Source organism: Elephas maximus, chromosome 2 (genome assembly GCF_024166365.1).
Source record: "Elephas maximus indicus isolate mEleMax1 chromosome 2, mEleMax1 primary haplotype, whole genome shotgun sequence".
NCBI lineage: Eukaryota > Metazoa > Chordata > Mammalia > Proboscidea > Elephantidae > Elephas > Elephas maximus.
Window position 1 is genome coordinate 65,867,462 of NC_064820.1, and position 25,478 is coordinate 65,892,939.

Consider the following 25,478-nt stretch of genomic DNA (forward strand, 5'->3'; position numbering starts at 1 on the left):
ATCTATGTAAAGGTTCCTTATGAGCACAATTAAGTGTTCTGGAATTCCCATTCTTTGCAATGTTATCCATGATTTATTATGATCCACTCAGTCGAATGCCTTTGCATAGTCAGTAAAACACAGGTAAACATCCTTATAGTATTCTCTGCTTTCAGCCAGGATCCATCTGACATCAGCAATGATATCCCTGGTTCCACGTCCTCTTCTGAAACCAGCCTGAATTTCTGGCAGTTCCCAGTTGATATACTGCTGCAGCCGTTTTTGAATGATCTTCAGCAAAATTTTGCTTGTGTGTGATATTAATGATATTGTTCTATAATTTCCACATTCGGTTGGATCACCTTTCTTGGGAATAGGCATAAATATGGATCTCTATATAGCTGCACTATATGAAGAAGAATGGGGCATCAAGATTGGAGGAAGACTCATTAACAACCTGTGTTATGCAGATGACACAACCTTGCTTGCTGAAAGTAAAGAGGACTTGAAGCACTGACTAATGAAGATCAAAGACCACAACTTTCAGTATGGATTACACCTCAACATAAAGAAAATAAACATGTTCACAACTGGACCAATGAGCAACATCATGATAAACAGAGAAAAGACTGAATTTGTCAAGGATTTCATTTTACTTGGATCCACAATCAAGAGCCATGGAAGTAGCAGTCAAGAAATCAAAAGACGCATTGCATTGGGCAAATCTGCTGCAAAGGACCTCTTCAAAGTGTTGAGGAGCAAAGATGTCACGCTGAAGACTAAGGTGCGCCTGACCCAAGCCATGGTATTTTCAATCGCATCATATGCATGTGAAAGCTGGACAATGAATAAGGAAGACCGAAGAAGAGTTGATGCCTTTGAATTGTGGTGTTGGTGAAGAATATTGAATATACCATGGACTGACAGAAGAACAAACAAATATGTCTTAGAAGAAGTACAACCAGAATGCTCCACAGAAGCAAGGATGGCGAGACTGCGTCTTACATACTTTGGACATGTTGTCAGGAGGGATCAGTCCCTGGAGAAGGACATCATGCTTGGCAGAGCACAGGGTCAGTGGAAAAGAGGAAGACCCTCAACGAGGTGGATTGACACAGTGGCTGCAACAATGAGCTCAAGCATAACAACGATTGTAAGGATGGCGCAGGACCGGCAGTGTTTTGTCCTGTTGCGCATAGGGTCGCTATGAGTCTCAATCAACTCGACGGCACCTAACAACAAGAACATGGATCTCTTCCAGTCATTTGGCCAGGAAGCCGTCTTCTACATTTCTTGGCATAGATGAGCGAGCACCTCCAGCACTGCATCTGTTTGTTGAAACATCTCAATTGATACTCCACCAATTTCTGGAGCCTTGTTTTTTGCCAATGCCTTCAGAGCAGCTTGGACTTCTTCCTTCAGTACCATCGGTTCCTGATCATATGCTGCCTCTTGAAATGGTTGAACATCAACTAATTCTTTTTGGTATAATGACTCTGGGTATTCCATCTTCTCTTGATGCTTCCTACGTCACTTAATATTTTCCCCATAGAATCCTTCACTATTCTAACTCGAGGCTTGAATTTTTTCTTCAGTTGTTTCAACTTGAGAAATGCTGAGCGTATTCTTCCCTTTTGGTTTTCCATTTCCAGCTCTTTGCACATGTCATAATACTTTACTTTGTCTTCCCGAGATGCCCTTTGAAATCTTCTGCTTAGTTCTTTTACTTCATCAATTCTTCCTTTTGCTTTAGCTGCTCGACGTTCGAGAGCAAGTTTCAGAGTATCCTCTGACATCCATCTTGGTCTTTTCTTTCTTTTCTGTCTTTTCAGTGACCTCTTGCTTTCTTCATGGATGATGTCCTTGATGTCATTCCACAACTCGTCTGGTCTTTGGTCACCAGTGTTCAATGCGTCAATTCTATTCTTCAGTTGGTCTCTAAATTCAGGTGGGATATACTCAAGGTCATTTTGGCTCTTGTGGCCTTGTTCAGATTTTCTTCAGTTATAGCTTGAACTTGCATATGAGCAATTGACAGTTTGTTCCACAGTTGGCCCCTGGCCTTGTTCTGGCTGATGATATTGAGCTCTTCCATCATCTCTTTCCACAGATGTAGTCTGTTTGATTTCTGTGTGTTCCATATGGCAAGGACCATGTGTATAGTTGCTGTTTATGTTGGTGAAAGATTGTATTTGCAATGAAGAAGTTGTTGTTCTTGCAAAGTTCTATTATTCGATCTCCATCATTGTTTCTATCACCAAGGCCATATTTTCCTACTACTGCTCTTTCTTCTTTGTTTCCAACTTTCGCATTAAAATTACCAGTAATTATCAATGCATCTTGATTGCATGTTCGATCAATTTCAGACTGCAGCAGCTGATAAAAATCTTCTATTTCTTCATCTTTGGCCCTAGTGGTTGGTGCGTATATTTTAATGATGGTATTAACTGGTCTTCCTTGTAGGCATATGGATATTATCCTATCACTGACAGCACTGTACTTCAGGATATATCTTGAAATGTTCTTTTTGACAATGAATGCAACACCATTCCTCTTCAAGTTGTCATTCCCAGCGTAGTAGACGATATGATTGTCCGATTCAAAATGGCCAATACCAGTCCATTTCAGTTCACCAATGCCTAGGATATCCATGTTTATACATTCCATTTCATTTTTGACGATTTCTAATTTTCCTGGATTCATACTTTGTACATTTCAGGTTCCGATTATTAATGGATGTTTGCAGCTGTTTCTTCTCATTTTGAGTGGTGCTACATCAGCAAATGAAGGTCCGGAAAGCTTTACCCCATTCACGTTGTTAAGGTTGACTCTACTTTGAGGAGGCAGCTCTTCCGCAGTCATCTTTTCTTTTAAGTGCCTTCCAACCTGGAGGGCTCATCTTCCAGCACTGTATCAGACAGTGTTCCGCTGCTATTCATAAGGTTTTCACTGGCTAATGCTTTTCAGAAGTAGACTGCCGGGTCCTTCTTCCTAGTCTGTCTTAGTCTGGAAGCTTAGCTGAAACCTGTCCTCCATGGGTGACCCAGCTGGTATCTGAATACCGGTGGCATAGCTTCCAGCATCACAGCAACATGCAAGCCCCCACAGTAAGACAAACTGACAGACATGTGGAGGAAAAGAGGAATAATATGAACAAATACAGGGATGAGCTCATTATGGAAGGGTATGTAGGCTTCATATTCATTACCAAAAATGTCGTTTTCAGGATTTTCCCTCCAGCCTTGTTGTTCCTCATTGTTACTTTACTTCAAAGGCGAGGAGAGGGAAAGAGTTTAGACATCATAGGATCAAGATTTTTGCTTTGTTTATTTTCTATGTTAGTCTAGCTACTAATGATAATACAGTTGCCAGCCCTTATTTATCAGTCACTTAACGGAATGCATGTATCATTTAATCTTTAAAACAGTACTGTGAGATAGGTATAGCTATTAGCTCCGATTTTACAGTCAAAAAAACTGAGGCTTAAGGAGGCTAGATAACTTGCCTGAGGTCACTGTTGCAGAGCAGAAATTTGACCCCATATATCACTGACTTCAAAGACAACCATCAAGCTAGACCACATCCCCAGCTTATTTTAAGCATATTTTACAAGACTGTAATGTGCCTCTGCCAGATGGTCTATTTACTCAGAGTAAAAGAGTGGCAAAGTGAGGCTCTTGTAAAAGCAGCCGACTGCTTCCTGGCTTGGTCTGCCGACCCTTGGTACCAGTATCCTGATTGCAGACTAGATAGCTGAGCCCACCTACTGTAGCCGCCATCTGTATCCATGTTTATAGGGACCCTCTTAACTTCAGACTCTTTGAAGGAACGAACATATTAATGTAGAATAGCCACATGCATGCTGTTCGCTGAGAACTGTGTTATGTAATTAACTTAAGCATATCACAAAATACTGCATATTACAGATGGCATACAACAAAGTTTTGATCTCATTTTGTAGTCCCCTCTGGTAAGGAGCCAGTGAAATCCCTTAGCCTACTGCCTCTGCTCTGGCTTGTACCAGGCCCTGATGATAGTATTCTTGCCAACATTTCTTATCTCACATGGTCTGTAGGCTCAGCAAACCCATTCTACGCATGGGCTGTCCTACCCTGGAATGGGGTTATGCGCTCCTGTCAGAGCCCTGATTCTCAGTCTCTGACTCTCAGTCATTATTCTGAGCTCCCTCTAAATACAGAGGCTTTGTCCATTGTGTTGCTCGGGAGGCTGTGCTTCCTTCCAGCACTATTCTCAGAATGCCTGTCTGCTGCTGGATCCTCATTACTGAGGCCTGGTTTCTTTCTGTTTGGTTGGTCCTACTGCTTTCTGTCTCTCCAAACTGAGAGCTCTGTGTTCTTGGGCCAAAGGCCTCTGGGTTCGGGGCTGTTTCTCTGCTTCCTTAAGTAGGCAGAGTAATTTCTAGTTCGGGTCAGAAGCAAACAAAAAGTGAATGCATATTTCTGTATAGTGACCAAACTGATGATAAATACTTCCTGAGTAATACTATCAACCATCCTGCTCTTAACTAAAGCTGCTGGGGTTGAATTACCCATTCAGTCTTTATTTCTACTGTACCCTATACAGAGTAAAAAAAAAAATTACTCTGTATGGGGTACAGTAGAAATAAAGAGAAAATTTTAAAAATATGTATTAATAGGAAATAGTAGATTTTTTCAGGATTAAAAGATCTTTACAGGTCATTTGATCGTACTGTCTAACCAATTAGAGATTCTTAATGACATTTAATGTCTGAATTATTTAGCTGTGTAATTGGATAAATTGTAACGACACTTGGAGATCACTCCATTGTGTGTTTTTGTAAAACCCTATTCAAATATAAACCAGGGAGATTTATTTAGGAGTTAAGATACCTTTTGGTTTGTTGTAGAATATGTCAGTGTTCTATATTATATACGTAGTCTGCTGGTAACATTATTTGTATCCGGGATGGGCTCCAGTTACCTTGTATTATGCTATTTAAACTTGACTCCATGGTACTAGACACTCTTCTCAAGTTAGTAGTTAATAGGAGTGTCAGAGAATTGGTATAATGTGTCCTTTTCTTCCTTACAACAATTTCTAGAAACCTATTTTTGAAAAGTTCTTCTTACCTTTTCTACTTCCTAAGCGTTAGTACTACACTTGTCCTCGTGAAATGGAGAGAATCAGCTTGCTACATTGTGGATATAGGGTACAATCATGGTAGGGTGTAGGGGACGGGTGGGGTGGAAATGAAGAAGCTGAGGAAAATTTCCTTTAACCATTTCTCACTCCTAAAGTGGCAGCATACAAAAATTAACGAGGTCTGAGAAGCCTCATTTTAAGCCATCTGGGATTCCCAGGGGCTTCACAAGGAATCAGGGGTGCCAAGAGCTAGAATGAAAGAAGCAGAAGCCAAGGGAGGTCTGAAGCAGCCACTTAGGCTGCACTGTGCGTGTGCTGGGCACAGAGCAAGGTGCTTTACAAATGTTATCACAGTTAATTTTTAAGTTTAGTAGGTCAATGTGGGGGAGGAGCACCCAAGGAAATTGGAAGTGGCTGTTGTGGGGGTGTTCAAACACTACCCTGCAGAGTCCCTGGGGTGAGAGAGGGAGGGCACGGATGGGAGGAGGCAGGTCCTTCTCAATCAGAGCAGTGTGACTTTTGCCACTTTACATACTGCCTTTCTCAGGAACAAAGGATTCTGAGATTAAAAATGCATGCTTGATAATCACTGTCTTCAATAGGCTTTTAAGTAGCCACTCTTCTTTAGAGGTGTAGCAAATAGTGGCTTTTTTTTTTTTTAATATCAATTCTATACATTTTAGGGAAGGGCAAGCTAGTAAATGATTAGCAGCAAGTGAGTTTTTGCAAGGCTGCTGCTGTGCTCATCTGATAATTACATAACATTGTTTTAGTGTTTTATTAAAGAATTCTAAATTGAAATAAGATTAGAACTCTGTGTAGTAAAAATACAAGCTCCTTCTGACATTAACCTCTTTGGATGAGTTGGTGATTTGTCTTATGCTGTCTTCTCAGGCTCTGATCTGGTAGCGGAATAGCCAGGAGCAGGGTAGTAGTTGTCCGAAATGGAGCTAACTCACTTTACTCTCTGAGCGTTCTGCTACAGAGATAATCTGTGATTTTGAGCTATGACCAGCTAGGACTTTTTGACCCTAGATTGTGCTTAACAGCCCCTTTCATTCTGGGGCATGTTCGTAAATTTCAAAATGGCCTGCAGCAAACCTGGAGAGAATGAGAACCATTAGTAAAATAGGAATCGCTTAGAGACCTAGGCCATAGGTGGCCTTGAAATGGCTTAGATTGGAAGCCACAGTCTGTCGTTGTGGGAGAAGAAAAGACTAAGGAGGTTGGATGGGAGGAACTGAACAGGGCACTTAAGACAAATACAAGCTTGACACTGGGAGACAATTCTGTTAGGAGTATTTTCAAAATGCTTCCAGGAGCACAAAATCCTACTCCCCCTTACCGTACCTTAAAGACGAGGTTAATATATCCAGCAACCGTTCACTAGAACAGATTGAGTATACAGAAAAGATGCTAAACATTAAACATTCAGGCACTAGGAACCAGGGGGTTTAGACTAAGAAATGTGTGATAATTTTTTATTTTGAAACTGTTGAATTACTGTTTTTAAAGGTCATGTTGTCAACTTCTATTGTTGTTGGTACATTTAAACTAATTTTTTAGCCATCCTTTTTTATCCTTGTATTAGTGTCTGATTATCTCGCCTCTTTTCCCTTCCTTCCCACTAGTTAGAACACTGAAAGTAGTACATTTGTTTTTATTTTTTAAAGTTTTCCTGTAAAGGTGAGAAGTATGTGCCTGGCACAGAGTTGGTGCTTAGTAAATGTTTATGAATAAAAAAAGGTGAACGAATATTTGAAAACATTAAGAAGCAAGTGTTTTGGGTACTGAAAACAACAACTGAAAGGCTTCAATCTTCACTGCCATTCTTCTGGATTATCCAGTCTTCTCTGCCCATGCGCAGTTGGGTATTCGTGGGTGCCTGCATGCGCATGAACACACACACACACACACACTTTAGAAAAGAGAAGGGCAATGATTCCCTCTTGCCATCAGTGCTGCAGGTAATCTATTGCATTAATCAGCCAGCCAGTGGGAAATGCATGGGGAGTGATTATACTATCATACACAATACAATCAGCATGAAGCACTTGTCAAGACCAATACATCAAAGTTTAATTCAGTAATAGAATGAATTAGAGCAAAATGAAACATTCTGTTCTCCAAGAAACCCAGCACCCATCACAGGTTCTTTCTGAACACCATAGAAAAGTCAGTGCATTAAGAAATTGTGTTTATGAATAAAATTGCAGTTCTAATCTGACAGAACACTGCAAACACTTTTCCTCAGGGTTCTTGTACAGTTATAGTGCTAAGTGTTTATCTGATCACCAAACCAATCAAAAAAACCAAACCTACTGCCATTGACTCATAGCGACCCTATAGGACAGGAGCTACCCCATACAGTTTCCAAGCAGCACCTGGTGGATTCGAACTGCCAACCTTTTGGTTAGCACCCGTAGCTTTTAACCACTGCGCCACCAGGGTTTCCTAATCACCAGTACTCTATAATAATGACCATTGGTAAATTCTGTTATTTTTTGGTAGGACTCCTGGTTATCTTTTGTCCTAAACTGGTTCTCCATGGCAAGTGAAAGGAAGGGTGTTGTACCAGCGACTCAGGGAAGCACTTCTCCGTAAATATGGGAGGTGGACTGTAGATTGCCTTACTGGAACAGCAGGCAAATTAACAAGGACCTACTGTTTACAGTGCCCTATGAAAAGCACTGCCCCAGAGTCAGGAAACAGAATAAATACATGAAAAACAAAAAACAGCCTAAGTATTACATAGTAGCAGTTTAAGACAACTATAGATAAAAGGTTATACAATATAGGATGTATTTCAGAAAATTTGGAGGATAGATCTAATGCTTTTTATAAGTCACTATTACCACACTCAACTAAGTATGATCTTTTTCAGAGGGGCAAATGCATATTTTAAAACTCACCAGGACTGTTTCAGTTTTTAAAGCCTTCAACTGGAACATAATGAACAGGGTTGTTGGAGCCAGACAGTCCTTAAGTTTGGATTCTGATCTTCATATTTACTGTATAGCCCCGGACAGGTCATTTATCTTAGATAGAACCTCAAATTCTTTAACTATAAAATGGGCATAATGTGGTTTCTTGAGGACTAAAATAAGATAATTTAGGTCATGCACAGTACGTATCTATGTAGGAAAAGCAGGCCCAATGGGAAAGTTGTAGGAGAGTGGTGTAATGGAGGTCTAAAGAGTCTTTTCAGAAATGGATTCATACAGACTTGAATTGTTCCTTTGGAGTTAGGACTGTTAGATGACCCATGGAACTGTTTCTGGAGGCAGCTTAATTAAGCAGCCAGTGCAGGACACCTGGAAAGTGTTCTTCCAGGTTACCACAATTCACACCCCTTTACCTCACCACCTATTGACTGCTCTTTCTGTATCTCAGAATAAGAAACTGTCTGCTATCATTCCTTTTTCTCTTCTTTCTGATTTCTGTCTTTCATTCCTTCCTTTCCTCTCTCCCTGCTCCCCTCTCTCCTTCAGTTGAAAAGGACAAGGATGGTGAGGGGTGGAGGAGCTGGCTCTGATCATTTCCTGTAGAACCAGGCATCTAATGAGGTCAGGCTGGTTTTGATGAATCTTGCATGTTGACCCTACAGCAGTGACAAGTCAAATGGGAAGAGAAAACTGCGTATCAGATGAGGGCCACAGGTTTACCAGAAAGAAACATTATCTAGAATATTGGTTTCTTGTTTGGGAATATCTCTGACTTCTTTCCTGACAACAAAAAGATGGTTATATTATTTGAGAATTTTCTCAGAGCTTGGTTAAGTAATAACCAGTTGGGTACCATTTTGCGGAGGGTTTAGCCCTGCTTGACCTAAGCAACTAGAAAACTGAAGTATACCTGAGGTTTTATTGAAATTTCCGCAGAAATGTTTTAATGAATTAAAAACTAACATAGCAAATTTAAAGGAAGAAAAATGTTTTCAACAAACTTATTTTTCAAACATAGGATGACTGATATATTAAGACTGTGTTGTACTGAGAACAATACTGTAATTAGGGTCCCAGTTTTAGTGTGGTCTGACCCGAGAAATTTTTGTGACTACAGTTTTATTAGCACAACTAATTATGCCAGTGATCTCCTATTTGTGATTGCAATTAGGCATTTCATGGCCCCTAAATAAGTATAATTAGTTAATTGGATCATGCATGAAATTTTAGCCTCTTACAATAGCCTCAGAGAACAAAAATAAATATGATAAATATTATGAATTGTATTATAACTGTGGAACCTGGGAAATACCAAAAGTGATTGTTTTACTTTACCTGCTACTATTTCATGAGAATAAACACATGATATTAGAAAATAGAAATTAAACTGTTCGTATAGCAACCTCTATTTCTTCATGTTTGAGGGGGAGGAAAAGGAAATCACTGACCTTTCTTATAAAACGGAGAAGGTGATGTTGGTTCTCTCATCCCTCCGCCCCCACTGACCGCCCCTGCCCATGTCTCCAGCTTTCTCCAGGAGCATTATACATACAGTTATCTTCCTGTAAAATAAGGATAGTAGCAAAATTTATTGAAAAATTCTAAGGTTATCTTTTATTTAAAAAAATTAATTGTTTTTATTCTAATTACTGAATTGATTTGCAAACCATGAAAGAGAAAGAACTTTGGAAACAACTAAAGTGCAACTGACTAAATGTTTTACTGGCTGTGGGGGGTAGCAGGAGGTCAAGAATGGCCAGGTGATTCCTTCATTCACAAATCATAATGCTGTGCCCAGCAGTAACACCCCAGCAGGCAGAGAGCGCACTCAGTCACATACCAGTGCATTATCCCAGAAATGCTGACACAGACCTGACTCTAACAGACCTGATAGTACATCATAATATTTTCAGAGAAAACAGATTTCTACTGACTTGAATCAATTTTGAATCATAAGTTGAGCTTTTGATGGTTTATTTGCTGTTGTAATCTACAGTGAAATTACTTATTTGCTATGCCTGTCAGTCCTGAAAATTTTGAAGTTGTCTTTTGTTTAAGGCTCTTTTTAGATGGACCTGTATACGTTTTTGTTGAATGTGCTTTCTTATGCACAGGAGAGACATGTTCTGAGTGCACATGGGTAAAATACAAGGTTTATTAGCTGTACATTTAAAACTACTTCATAATTTTTGACAAAAATGTGCTGTTTATATAATAGTGCCGGAACATGAGGAATGGAACCTGATTCTGTCAAACTAAAAAATCACATTAGTCTTGGAATTCGTACACGCATAACGGCAAGTATGAATCCTAACTTACGGAAGTACTTTCTAACCTCATAGCTAGGCAGAAAGGTAAACACCATAGTGTTTAAGAATATTGGTTTTGGGGAACATGGGCCTCAGACCAAATCCTGGCCACCATCTTCAACAGCACCACAACTTTTCTGCTTCTCTCCGAACCTCAGTTTCCTTATCTGTAACATGCATTTTTGTGTGAGGCTAAAATGTGATAATGTATGTTAAATACTTCACACTGGGTTAGCGTTGAGGTAAATATTCAATAAATGACAGTAATTATTGTCAGATGGATAAGTATAGATGCCATTCATTTTTAAAAATATGTTAGCCGAATTAGACAGAGCAATCTTTGTACCCTAAAGGCAGACATTTTAAAACTTTAAACGTGGAATCTAATTAGAAACATAAACAGATGTAAACTAATATTGTTAGGATTTTCTTTGAAGGAATAAAACATTAGCATATAAACCAGCACTTAATATTGCAGTGTGTGTTGGGATACCTTTTATACTGTTACGTTTTCATAATGACTTTTTTTTTTTTTTGCATGATTTACAGGTTGTCTCATGTGTTGTTTATTTGGGTTTGATTATTTTCACTAATGACATTGTCGCACCCATTGGCAAATAACTTAGTTTTCCATTTTGTAATCTAGCAGATTTATAATCTTTCTTGGTAATCGTGAACATGGGGTCAGAGGTGACTCTGTGGCAACTAACAACCACAACGTAGATTCTTTGCCACTCTCCTCATTGAGACGTGGGGTGTGTCTTTCCTCTCTTTGAGCCTGGGCAATTTTTATAAATGTTTGACCGACAGAATATAGCAGAAGAGATGATAGGTTGGTTTCTGGGCCTGAGTCTTAAGTGACGAGCAGTGTCCCCTTCTGTCTTTTGGAAGGCTCCGTTTTGGAGCCCAGAGTAAGAACTTCAGCTACTATCTTGAGGTTGCCATGCTATGAGAAAGCCCATGCGGTCCACGTGCAGAGGTCATGTTAGAGCAGAAGGGAAGTGATGGAGGGGAGGGAGTGAGAAAATGAAGCTTTAGAGTAGTTGTTGACATAGTAATAGAGAACTAGAACAGTGGTCATCAGTCTGACAAGTCTTGATGCTTCTTCTAATGGCTATACTCCAAATCCCAAATGTCCCCCACCTGTAAGTAAAAAAAAAAAGTAGAATATAATAACGTGTAAAAATGAAGTCCTCTTATTTCAGTTAACCTTATCCCTTGAATTGGGCTAAGTTGGATGTTTGTCAGAATTGAATCTATAACGTAGGAAATAGTGTAACAAGGTTCTCAAGTATTATATGTCCCAGTTTTTTAACACTGTAACTTTTTTCATTGTACTTTAGATGAAGGTTTACAGAAAAAAACTAGCTTCTCATTAAACAGTTAGTACAGATAGTATTTTATGACATTGGTTAACAACCCCATGATATGTCAACACTTTCCGTTCTTGACCTTGGGTTCTGTATTACCAGCTTTCCTGTCCCCTCCTGCCTTCTCGTCCTTGCCCCTGGGCTGGTGTGCCCTGTTAGTCTCGTTCTGTTTTATGGGCCTTTCTAATTTTTGGATGAAGGGTGAACTTCAGGAGTGACTTCATTACTGATCTAAAAGGGTGTTTGGGGTCCATGCTCTTGGGATTTCTCTAGTCTCTGTCAGACCAGCAAGTCTGGTCTTTTTATTTGAGTTAGAATTTTGTTCTGTATTTTCTCCAGCCCTGCCTGGAACCCTCTATTGTGATCCCTGTCAGAGCAGTCAGTGGTGGTAGCCAGGCACCATCTGGTTGTACTGGACTCCATCTGATGGAGGCCATGGTAGTTGTGGTCCATTAGTCCTTTGGATTACTCTTTCCCTTGTGTCTTTAGTTTTCTTCGTTCTTTGTTGCACCCAAAGGGGTGAGACCAGTGAAGCATCTTAGATGGCTGCTCACAGGCTATTAGACCCCAGACACTACGTGCCAAAGTTGAATTTAGGACGTTTTCTTTAAAAATTTGTTATGCCGATTGAGCTAGATGTTCCCTGAGACTATGGCCCCACAGCCCTCAGCCTGGTAATTTGGTCCCTCAAGGAGTTTGGATGTTTAACACAGTAACTTTTTTAATAGTAATTCTTCCCCATCTTTAAATTCTCCTTATGCCAAATTTTACCTCTTTTAATTTCTGGGCCCCTCCCTCATTTGGGATGCTGACAGCTTTTAACTTTGAGTTCCTTCTATAGAAGACTATGGAGCCTGGGGATTGAAAGTAAAAAGAGAGACAGAGTGGATGGTAGACAAGCAGTGTTTACCAGTGATACCGTGCGGGGTGGGGGTAAGGAAGAGGGAGGTTGAAGGAAGAGTTAGCACTGTTTAGCACTGCATTCCTTTGCCTGCCTTTTGGCATGAAGTTACCATGAGCAGAGGAAATGTTATATAACTCTGTTGGGTTGGGGAAGAGTCTCAGAAATGCCTCATCACTATGTCATGAGTACGTAAGGATAAAATTACCCAAAGCATTTCAAACCTCTAAGTGACTCTGTGCTTGTGGGTTCAGGGTAGGGCCTAGGAGGCCAGAGAGAACTTTGTCCATAGGAAAACAAAACATATTTAAATGTCTGGCATTGAAACCCAGGCGAAAGGAATCACTGAAATGTTTCTCGCTATGAGCATATGGCAAGTGGAAATTAGTTGTACACATACCTGTTATTACTAGCTTAAGAAGTGTTTGATGTCAACAAGATGGTGGGTTGTGTAGCCTACAGTGGCTGCAGCAGTGGGCTCAAACATAGCAGTAGTTCTGAGCATGGTGCAGGACCAGACAGTGTTGCACTCAATTGTACATAGGGTCGCTATGAGTTGAAACAGAATCAACAGCACCTAACAGCAACGTCATTGATATTTTGTTTATTAACGCATTGTCTTAAAAGTATTTATATGGGTGTTCAGATAATCACTTGAAATCTGAGCCCCTGAGTCCTCTTTTAACTTTCAAGTCTCAATTTCCTCAACATCAAAGTCTCCTACCAAGGGGTTTTTGTGGGAGCTCAGCTTTGGAAGCTGGGTGAACCCTACAGTTTGCCAAAACTCTTTCTGCTTATATTAATTTACTTAAGTCTAAACAATCCTCTGAGGTAGGTTGAAATGATTATCCCTATTATTTCCCTGAGGGAACTGCCGCCATAGAGACAAAGTAGGTTTGCCCAAGGTCTTATGGCTGGTAATCTGTATCTTGCTCTTTGCAGATCTTGTAGATCAAAAATTTCTTCTAGTTGGAAATATAAAACAGTATTGTTTTTTTCTTTTTTTATGTATGTGAGATGGAGGAACATAGTGGTGGTGATTTGTACATCTAAGTGTTTGACTGAAAAGACTGACCTTCAGGGAATGTAGAGTTAACTCTTTTCCCACCTCTGCTGGAAGTCTGGGTTCTCATCTACTGACACACTGCTGTTGGTGGAATGCAGAAGTGAGTGACCAAAAGCTTTGAAATGATTTGTGTTCTGCCTCAGTCAGACCCACTTACTCTGAGTGTTTGGTCAGGTGTAGGATGTGAACAGGTCAGGACCACTGAGTGGATTAGAACAAGTTAGTTACCTTGTACGAAGAATGCTTTTGTATTTCTTCTCCGGGGAGTTGTCCTCCTACTTTTGGTTTACTGTGGCTCATATGTTAACAGTGCATCTTCTAGTTGAGACTGCTGAGTGGAGGTTACGTGGAGGAGTGGAAAGGAGAGTAAAAGCATGCTGGCTGATAGAAGCTAGACTACAGCTGAAATGTACCTATGGGTAATTCACAAACCGGATGACACCTATACCAGTGACTTGATTGATAATTGCCTTTATATGCTTTGAGGCATAGACACTAATAAAGCAATTTAGAAGCATTGAGTTTGTATTCATTGTAATTCACAGCAAATAATTAAGCGTCCTTTCAAAAGAACCAGTAGTGCTTACCAGGTGTCAGGTCCTCCGCTAGGTGCTGGAAATATGCTGAGTTCTTGCTGAATTCTCTACCCCATTTTTGGCTGCATCCTTAAAAGGGTTAATACTGCAGAGGGACACCAGAGTGAAGTGTTTAATCATCAAAGTGCTTTATTTTTAAAGCTATAAATGTTTAAGGCATGTTTGAGTGGAAAGATACAAATGCCCAAAGTAGGACTCTGAATTAATAAAACTTAGAGAATGACTTACTCAATTTGGTTAACTTGGTTATTAAGGCTAATTACGGCTTTTGTATTGGTGACTGTTAAGATAAAAAGACCATATATATCTATTATAGCTCTGAACTTGAGTCTAACATTAAGAGCATCCTTTTAGGATGAAACCTCTCTTTAGGGAAGTGAACAATGAATGTTACAGGCAAATTAATAAAGGCTGGCTTTTAGAATTTTTTTTTATTCTGCAAACTGGAAATTTCCTAATTAGGGAAATATAAGCATGAAAATCTAAACTGAATTTGTGGATTTCTTTCTTCCTAAAAGTCATTGAAGTCATTGTTTAAAGTTGCCAAGAATATTTAAGATCTTGCTTTTAAGGCCCTTAACCTCTCTGAGTTTTGGTTTTCTCATCTTTAAAATGGAAGTATTAATTCTAACCTGTTAGGATTATTGTAAGGAGTTAATAAGAAAACGTTCGTAAAGCCCTAAATATAGTGCCTATGCCCCCTTCCCCCCCCCACAAAAAAAAAACCCCAAACCTATTGCCATCAACCAGAATGCTCCTTAGAAGCGAGGATACTTTGGACATGTTATCTGGAGGGACCAGTCCCTGGAGAAGGACATCATGCTTGGTAAAATAGAGGGTCAGTGAAAAAGAGGAAGACCCTCAATGAGATGGATTGACACATTGGCTGCAGCAGTGGGCTCAAACTTGGGAACGACTGTGAGGATGGCACAGGACCGGGCGCTGTTTCGTTTTGTTGTACATAGGGTCACTATGAGTCAGAACTGACTTAACGGCACCTAACAGGCACCTAACAACAGCAACATTGCCATCAGGTCTATTCCAACTCATAGTGACCTTATAGGACAGAATAGAACTGCCCCGTGGAGTTTTCAAGGCTGTAATCTTGTATGGAAACAGACTGCTGCATCTTTTTCCCTCAGAGGCATTGGTGGGCTCACACACAGCAAGTGCTTGACCACTGTGCCACCAGGGCTCCTTATAATTCCTCTGTTGTTACATGCTGTCGTGTTAGTTCTGACTCATAGCAACCCTGCGCACAATAGAACAATATGCCTATAGCCAGAACCAAACCTTTTGCTATTGAGTCTATCCTGACTCATGGTGAACCCATCTGTTATGGAGTAGAACTGCTCTGTAGGGTTTTCTTGGCTGTAATCTTTATGGAAGTAGATCATGAGGCCTTTTTTCTGTGATGCCACTGGGTGCGTTCAAACCTCTAACCTTTATGTTAGTAGCTAAGCTCCAAGTGTTTGTGCCAGCCGGGGACCTTCATTAGCATATAGCATATAGCATATAGCAGGCACCCAGTAAATGGTGGCTATTAATGTTGATAATGATTATTAATTTTTACAGTTGTTTTTGGTATTCCCACATTTATCTATCTACTCAAAGAGATTTTTGAAAAACTAGAATTGTATTCCCTTGTCAGAATCATGTTACATTCTCATGCACTGAATTTTCCCTGTTTAAAAGTGAACCTCACTGCTTTATAATGTCTTGGGTTCATTATCAAGTCCTTCATATACAAATTAATCTTTCAGCACCATGCCTTGGTTAATATTTTCCTAATTTTATCTTTAAGTTACTTGAGAGGAACTTGCGCTTAGTATAAATTTAGTTATTAATTCTATTTTTAAAACCTAGTATTCCTTTTAAATATTTAAAAAGTAGAGATTGATTATGAAAGCAATGGATTTGAGACACATATATATCTTAGGATATGTAATTTCTACATTTGATTTAAGATTAACTATGTTAGATTTAATTGGCTTGGTACTTCAATTTGATCTTCAAAATAAGTAATAGTTGTTAACATAGATAGGGATTCAGATACAAAATTCTGAATTATAAGAATGGACACACTGAAAATTGACCACTAGTTTTAGAAAGAAATTTATATCATATTTATTAATATTAATTTACCTTGGTTGCTTTTGTACACAAAAGGAACTTGCTAGTGCACTAACAAGCTAGTGTTGGAATTACTATTCACAGACATCTCTTAGGCAACTTTTTTATTTTAATTTTGTCTGATAAAGTATTCATTTAAGATTATGAGAATCATAAGATTCAAACATCTTGGAAGAAAAACGTAAAAGGTTTTTAGTTCTTAAGCATTACATGTTTACTATTATAACTTGATAATTTTAAAGCTAATTTGATGATTTGGAAAATTCTTGAGTTTAGTGTAACTTTACAAATACTAATGCAATTTTTTTTATGGTTTATATCTATAGGATATAAACTTCATTGTTGTCCATCAGTTCAAAGCCTGAAACCTGGTAAAATTGCATCTCATCTTCCAGCTGGATTCAATAGGAAAGGCTATTACTTATGAATTCTTTTGATACCGTTTTGATACGTGCCTTGCTTTGTGACAGTCTGCAGTTAGGTTCCTGTGAAGCTGATTTTCCCTGTTCTTGGAACAGAAAATGCATGGGTTTAGTAAGACAGTGACTGTCCCAGTGTTCATTGGCTTATAAGAGGGGTCCTGCAGAGAGAATTCTCATACTTAGAACTAAGTATGTTTGATATTGTTTGATTCATATATGAAGTAGTAACAGTTTTTAAAAACTTACCGCAATTTACCTACAGTCAGATTCACTCTTTCAGTGCACGGTTTTGAGTTTGGAAAAGTGCACAGTCATGTAATCACTACTACAATCAAGATGGCTAATGGTTCCGTTACTGCACCTTTGTACTCAATTCCAGCACCCACCCATATCCCATAGCCAAGCTGTTCTCTCTTCCTTTAGCTTTGCCTTTTCCAGAATGTCAGTTGAACCATAAAATGCACATGTGCTTGTGTCCTTGTGTGTGTCTGTGAGTAGGTTGCCTTTGAGATGTTTTGGGTCTATCAGTGGTTTGGTTTGTGTCTTGTTATTGCTGAGTAGTGGTCCATTATGTGGGCGTACCACAGCTTTTCTGTTCACCAGTTGAAGGACTCAGGTTGTTTCCTATCTTTGGCACGTATGAGTGAAGCTCTAAGCATTCTTATACAAGTTTTTGCGTGAACATAAGTTTTCATTTCTTTTGGGCAAATACTAGGAGTGTGTAGTGGTGTCTCATTGTCATTTTAATTTGTATTTCCCTAACGACTAATGATGTTGAGCATCTTTTCATCTGCAATTTGTCGTCTGTATATCGCCTTTGGTAAAGTACTTGTCCAATGTATTGCCCATTTTTGATTGGGTTGTTTGTTTTCTCAGTGAGTTTTGAGAGGGCTTTACATATTCTTGGGGTTTTTTTTGTTGTTGTTCTTACCTATTCCTTTTTTCACATTTCCTTTTTCAGATGTGTGATTTACAGACACTTTCTCCTGTTCTCTTAACAGTGATTTTTGCAAAGTCAAGGTTTTAAATTTTGATGAAATTCACTATGTCAACTTTATCTTTTATGGTTCATGCTTTTGGTATTGTATATAACAGTATCTTTACTTAATGTAAGGTCACAAAGATTTTCTCTGATATTTTTTCTAGAAGCTTTGTAATTTTAGGTTTTTTGTTTAGGTCTGTGATCCATTTTGAGTTAATTTTTTGTATAAGGTATGCAGTATGGATTGAGGGTTTTTTTTTTTTTTTGCACATGGATGTCTAACTGTTCCAGCATCATTTGTTGAAAAGACTGTCTTTTCTGCATTGAGTTGGCTTTAAATGAGCATATTTGTGTGGGTCTTACTAACTTTCTATTCTCTTTTGGTGATCTATGTGCCTATTCTTTTGCCATTACCACAGTATCATGATTTCTGTAACTTTATAAGAAGTCTTGAAATTGGGTAGTGTGAGTCTTTCAACTTTGTCCTTTTTAAAACTCGTTTTGGCTAGTCTACCTCCTTTGCCTTTCCATATAAATCTTAGAATCAGCTTGTTGGTATGTATAGAAAGCCTCCTAGGCTTTTGAATGAGGTTGTGTTGAAGTTATAGATTAATTTGGGGAGAACCAATATCTTAACAATATTGAGTTTTCTAATCTGTGAACATTGATAACTTTCCACTTTTAGTTGTCTTTGGTTTCTTTCATCAGTGTTTCGTAGTTTTTAGCATACAGATCCTGCACATAATTTTATTAGATTTATAGTCAAGTATTTCATGTTTTTTGGTGTAGCTATAAATGATACTTTAAAAGAATTGAGAAAGTTCATTTTTAGCATACAGATGTAAATTGTTTGTTTTGCTTTGAACTTGTATCATGGGACCTTGCTAAACGTACCAAAAACAAAAACAAACCCACTGTCATCAAGTTGATTCCAGCTCATAGGACAGAGTAGAACTGCCCTGTAGGGTTTCCAAGGAGCACCTTGTCATTCGAACTGCCGACCTTTTGGTTAGCAGCCAAACTCTTAGCCACCGTGCCACCAGGGTTTACTTTATTAGGTCTAAAAGCTTTTTTGTAGGTTAGTTTTCTGCAAATAGAGGCTTTTTTATTTCCTCCTTTCCAATCTTTGCCTTTTACCTCTGTGACTTACTTTATTGGTCTGCTAGAACTTCCAGTGTGATGTTGAATAGAATGGTGAGAGCCTTTTACTGATCTAAAGGAAAATCATTCACTTTTACCGGTATGATATTAGCTGCAGGTTTTTTTGTAGATGCCCTTTATCTGAGAGGCTTATTGTTTGTTAGTTTGTTTTTTATCATGAATGAATGTTGAGTTTTATTGAATGTTTTTTCTACATATACTGAGATTATCATATGATGTTTTTCATTTAGTCTCTTAATATGGTGAATTAATAGTGATTGATTATCAAATGTTGAACTAGCCTTGTGTACCTGAGATAAACCCAGTTAAGAGGTGCTGTATTTTCTTTTTAATATATTGCTTGATTAGATTTGCCAACATTTTGTTGAGGAATTTTTCTTCTATCCTTATGAGGGATATTGATCTTTAGTTCCACTTACTTGTAATATTTTTGTCTGGTTTTGATATTAGGATAATGCTGGCCTCATCAAATAAGTTGCGAAGCATTCCCTTCTCTTCTATTTTCTGGAACATATTCTATAAAATTAGTATTATTTCTTTCTTGAATGTTTGGTAAAATTTTCCAGGAAAACTGTCTAGATTGAATCTGTTTTGTTAGCAGATTTTTAATTATGAATTTAGTTTCTTTAATGGACTTCTGATTATCCTAGTTATTTCTTCTTGAGTGAGCTTTGATAGTTTGTGATTTTCAAGAAATTTGTCCATTTCATCTAAATTGTAGAATTTATGAGCATGAAGTTCTTCATAGCATTCCCTTATTAGCCTTTTAATGCCTCTAGGAGCTATAAAATGATGTGCCCTCTTTCGTTAGTGTCTTTTTTTTTTTCTTTTCCAGCCAGTGTGCTGTTGCTTTACTCATCATTTTAAAGAATCAGCTTTTGGTTTCATTATTATTATTATTTGTCTGTCTTCAATTCCATTGATTTCTGATTCCTGTTATTTTCTTCCTTCTGCTTGATTTGGCTTTAATTTGCCCTTCTTAATTTCTTAAGATGGATGTATAGATTATTGATTTGAATCTTTTCTTCTTTCCCAGTAAAAGCATTTAACGCTATAAATTTTCCTGTAAGTGCTTTTTTAGCTGTATGCCAGAATTTTTTATATGTTTATTTTTATTTTCATTCAGTACAAAATACTTTCTGGTTTCCCTTGTGACTTCTTCTTTGACTCATAAATAATTTTGTAGCATGTTGTTTAATTTCCAAATATTTGAGAATTTTCCCAATATCTTCATGTTACTGGTTTCTAGGTTAATTCTATTATGTCAGAGAATGTATTTTATGAGACTTCAATTTAAAAATTTCATATCCCAGAATATGGACTATCTTGGTGAAGTTTCTGTGTGCACTTTAAAACAGTAAGTTTTTGTTTTAGTTGCCAATTTAGGGGGAACATTCTATAAATGTCAGTTAGGTTAAGTTGGTTGATAGTATTGTTCAGGTGTTCTTCATCCTAATTTTCTGTCTTCTGTTCTATCAGTTACTTATAGAAGAGTGCTGAAGTCTCTAATATAACTGTGGATTTGCCTGTTTTTTCTTTTAGTTTTGTCAGTTTTTGTTTCATGTGTTTTGAAGTCCTTTCGTTAGGTGCATATTCATTTAGATCGTTACATCTTCTTAGAAAATCGATCTTTTATCATTATGTAAGGTCCTACTTTATCTCTGGTAGTTTCCGTTGTTCTGATGTTTACTTTGTTTGATACTACGTGTAGCCACTCCAGCTTTTATGTTGTTTGCATGGTACATCTTTTTCCAACCTTTAACATTTAAACTATTTTTTTTTATGTCATTATATTTAAAGTGGGTTTCTGCTACACAGCACAGAGTTGGATCTTGTTTTTAAATCTGATTTGACCATCTCTTTTAATTGGTATGTTTAGCTCATTTACATTGAATACAATTATTGATATGGTTGAATTTAGGTCTACCATTTTATTATTTGCTTTTTGTTTGTCTCCTGTGTTTATTTTGGATTATTTGATTGATTTTTAGTATTTCATTTTAACTTACCTCTTGACTTTTTTGTTTGTATCTCCCAGTATTTTTTTAGTAGTTCCGGTTTTACAATAAATATACCTAACCTCTCACAGTCTTTTTTGTGTTAATATTTTGCCACTTTAAGTAGAATACAGAGTCTAACTATATAGGTCCTTTTACTGTATCTCCCTTTACATTATAGTTGTCATGTGTGTTACATCTACCTGCATTTAAAACTCCACAAGACAATGTTAAAATATTTGCTATATATTTTAAAGAACTTTAAGAAGACAAGAATCATGTATTTACTCAGATAGTTACCATTTCTAGTGTTCTTCCTTTATTTCTGAAGTTCCTAGTTTCCCTCTGGTATCATTTCTCTTCGGCCTGAAGAACTTCCTTTAGCATTTCTTCTAGAATAGGTCTCTCGGCAACAAATTGTGTTAATTTTCCTTGATCTGAGAATCCTTTTATTTCACCATCCTTCCTGAATGGTATTTTTGCTGGATATAGAATTCTGGCTTGACACTTCATTTCTTTAAACATTTAAAAGATGTTCTACTGTCTTCTGTCCTATATGATTTCTGATGAGAAACCTACAATAATTGAGGTTGTTGTTCTTCTGTATGTGGTACTTTGTTTTTCTGTAACTGCTTATGAGATTTTTTTATATATGTATTTGGTTTTCAGCAATTTGATTATGATGTGTTTGTGCATGGCTTTTTGGAGCTACCCTTTTTGAGGTGGGCTGAACTTCTTGAATCTATGAATTCATGTCTTTTTCAAATTTGGGAAGTTTTCAGTGATTATTTTTTCTCTACCTCTTATTTTCTTCTACAATTCCAATGACCCAAATGTTAGATCTTTTGATATTTTCCCACCAGTCTTTAAGCCTCTGTTTATTTTCCTCTCAGTGTTTTTTTCTCTGTTTTTCACATGGATGATTATTGATTTAGCTTCAAATCCACTGACTTTCACCTCTGTCATCTCCATTCTCTTTTCTAAAAGAACTGAACAGAAAATTTCAAAGGGCAGCTCAGGAAGACAAAGTAAAATATTATAATGAAATGTGCAAAGACCTGAAGTTAGAAAACCAAAAAGGAAGAACACACTCAGCATATCTCAAGCTGAAAGAACTGAAGAAAAAATTCAAGCATCGACTTGCAATAGTGAAGGATTGTATTGGCAAAGTATTGAACAAGGCAGGAAGCATCAAAAGAAGATGAGAGGAATACACAGAGTCACGGTACCAAAAAGAATTGGTCGACATTCAGCCATTTCAGGAGGTAGCATATCATCAAGAACTAATGGTACTGAAGGAATGGGTCCAAGCGGCACTGAAGATATTGGTGAAAAACAAGCCTCCAGGAATTGACGGAATACCAATAGAGATGTTTCAATAAATGGATGCAGCACTGGAGGTACTCACTTGTCTATGCCAAGAAATTTGGAAGACATCTTCCTGGCCAACCAACTGGAAGAGATCCATATTTTGCCCGTTCCATAGAAAGTTGATCCAACACAACGTGGAAATTATCAAACAGCATCATTAATATCGATGCAAGTAAAATATTGCTGAAGATAATTCAAAAGTGGCTTCAGCAGTATATCAATAGGGAACTGCCAGAAATTCAAGCTGGATTCAGAAGAGGATGTGGAATGAGGGATATCATTACTGGTGTCAAATGGATCTTGGCTGAAAGTAGAGAATACCAGAAAGATGTTTACCTATGTTTTATTGACTACGCAAAGGCATTCGACTGTGTGGATCATAACAAATTATGGATAACATTGCGAAGAATGGAAATTCCAGAACTCCAGAACACTTAATTGTCCTCACATGGAACCTGTACCTACACCAAGAGGCAGTCTTTTGAACAGAACAAGGGGATAGTATGTGGTTTAAAATTAGGAAAAATGTGCATCGAGGCTGTATCCTTTCACCATACTTACTCAATCTGTATGCTGAGCAAATAATCCGAGAAGCTGGACAGCCTAAAGAAGAACATGGCATCAGGATTGAAGGAAGACTTGTTAACAATCTGAGATATGCAGATGATGCAACCTTGCTTGCTGAAAACGAAGAGGGCTTGAAGCACCTACTAATGAAACTCAAAGACTACAGTCTTTGGTATGGATTACACCTCAACTTAAAGAAAACAAAAATCCTCACGACTAGACCAGTAAGCAAAAAAAAAAAAAAAAAATTTTTTTTTTTTTTTTTTTTTTGAGTAAGCAACATCATGATAAATGGAGAAAAGATTGAAGTTGTCAAGAATTTCATTTTACCTGAATTCACAATCAACGCCCGTGGGAGCAGCAGTCAAAAATCAGATGACACATTGCACTGGGAAAATCTGCTGTAAAAGATCTCTTTAAAGTATTGTAAAGCAAAGATGTCACATTGAGGACTGAGGTGTGCCGATCCAAGCCACAGTATTTTCAATCACCTTATATGCATGAGAAAGCTGGACAATGAATAAGGAAGGCTGAAGAATTATTGATGCCTTTGAATTATGGTGTTGGCAAAGAATATTGACTGTACCGTGGACTGCCAAAAAAAAAAAAATGAACAAGTCTGTGTTGGAAGAAGTATAGCCAGAGTACTCCTTGGAAGTAAGGATAGCCAGACTTTGTCTCATGTACTTTAGACATGTTATCAGGAGGAATCAGTCCTTGAAGAAGAACATCATGTTTGGTAAGGTAGAGGGTCAGCAAAAAAGAGGAAGACCCTCAACAAGATGGATTGACACAGAGGCTTCAACAGTAGGCTCAAATATAGCAATGATTGTGGGAATGGTGCAGGACCGGGCAGCATTTCGTTCTGTTGTACATACGGTTGCTATAAATCTGAGCCACCTGACGACACGTAACAGCAACAACGTCTCCATTCTCCTATTGATCCCATCCAGTGAATTTTTTAATTTCAATATTGTTCTCTTTAGTCTCAAAATTTACGTTTAATTATTTTTTATAATTTGTATTTCGCTTGTGAGAACTTCTGCCTTTCTTTTGTTTTGATAGTGTTTACCTTCATCTTATGGAGAGCATAGTTATTAAAAAAAGAAAAAAAAATAGTTATTAGGTGCTATAAAATCTCTTAACTGAAAATTCCAGCATGTGGTTCATCTTGGTTGACATTTGTTGATGTTCTTTCCCTTGAGAATTGGTCACATTTTTCTTTTTCTTTGTATGCCAAGTAATTTTGAATCCTGAACATTTTTAATATTGTGTTGTAAGAGTCTGTGTCTTATTGAAATCCTCTGGAGAGTTTACTTTGTTTTTTAAACAGACAATCAGCCAGGGTGGATTCAGACCTAAGTTCTGTTTCACCTTCTTTGGTTGATGGCTCCATTTTCAATTTAGTTTTCAAAGCCTTGGCTATGCTGCCCTGGGTCTGTCTCTTGCACGTTAGGTGAGATGGGACCTGTGCCAGTTTGTACACAGAATCCAAGGATCCCTTTTTGCAGCTTTCTCCTCTCTGAGATTTCCCCACCACCTACCCCCCGTCCCCCACTGCTGTGGCTCATGGGGTCTTTTTTCCCAGTCGTCTTGCCAGCCAGATGAGGTTCCCCTCAGAGTGTTTGATGCATATGCGCTCTGTGAAGTTCCCCAGATGAGATTAATCTACATAAAGACCGATGAGAAAAAAGGGGAAAAAAAAGTAACAGGAAACTCACCCCTATATGGGTTGTTTCTTCAAGTTTTATTTCCCCTCCCCAATCTACTTGATATTGTTTACTTTTTAGAGGCCTCAGATTGTTGATTTTTATATTTTATCCAGAGTTTTTAGTTGCAATCCTTGACTCACCACACTTCATTTTTAATTGGCATTTAAAAGTATAACAATGTAGATTGTAAATATCTGTGGCTTAGGCTGTGGCTGCTTTTATTTTTTGTTGGTGAAAGCTCCTTGATATTTAAAATATCAGATTTCCCAATTATAGAAGCTAGTTTATTTTAAATGTAGAAGAATGTAAAGTATCTCTTTTGGACAAACGAAACCAACAATGATCATATCTACCTTTATTATTCAGTTGGCTAATACATCTGGTTAAAACAGACACACATATACCTTTTCAAAGAAAAGTGTTGTAAATGGCTTTGAAACACTAGTGTGTGTCTTGTTTTGAAATTAACAAAGTAAACTTGAACTTTTAAAATGTTTGAAATATTTGTTTGGATTAGCTACCTATTTTAAGAATATAGAAAGGAATAATAAATTTACTAGTAACCTTAATTATTTAAATTGAGTTACGCTTTTTTTCCCTAAATTCATTATTGCTTTTCCTGGTGAAATTTTGATGACCATTTAGTGATTTTATTCATATAAAGTGATAATTCAGTGACTTTATTTAGATAAAGATATACGTTTAGTGATTTCATTTCATATGAAGATTGGTTTCTGGTTAAATCACTTAGGGAAGTGTGTTTAAATGAATTTTATTTTTAAAAGATCTGTTGTGCTGGCTTTTTTTCCCCCAAAACTATTCACACTTCATTGATACATAGAT

At 37.7% G+C, this 25,478-nt stretch overlaps 1 protein-coding gene across 1 annotated transcript in view; it reads left to right on the forward strand.

The window, feature by feature from the left end:
* The window catches only part of ZSWIM6 (zinc finger SWIM-type containing 6), a 216,422-nt gene that overhangs the window by 168,066 nt on the left and 22,878 nt on the right, over positions 1-25,478 (forward strand). The window lies entirely within an intron of this gene.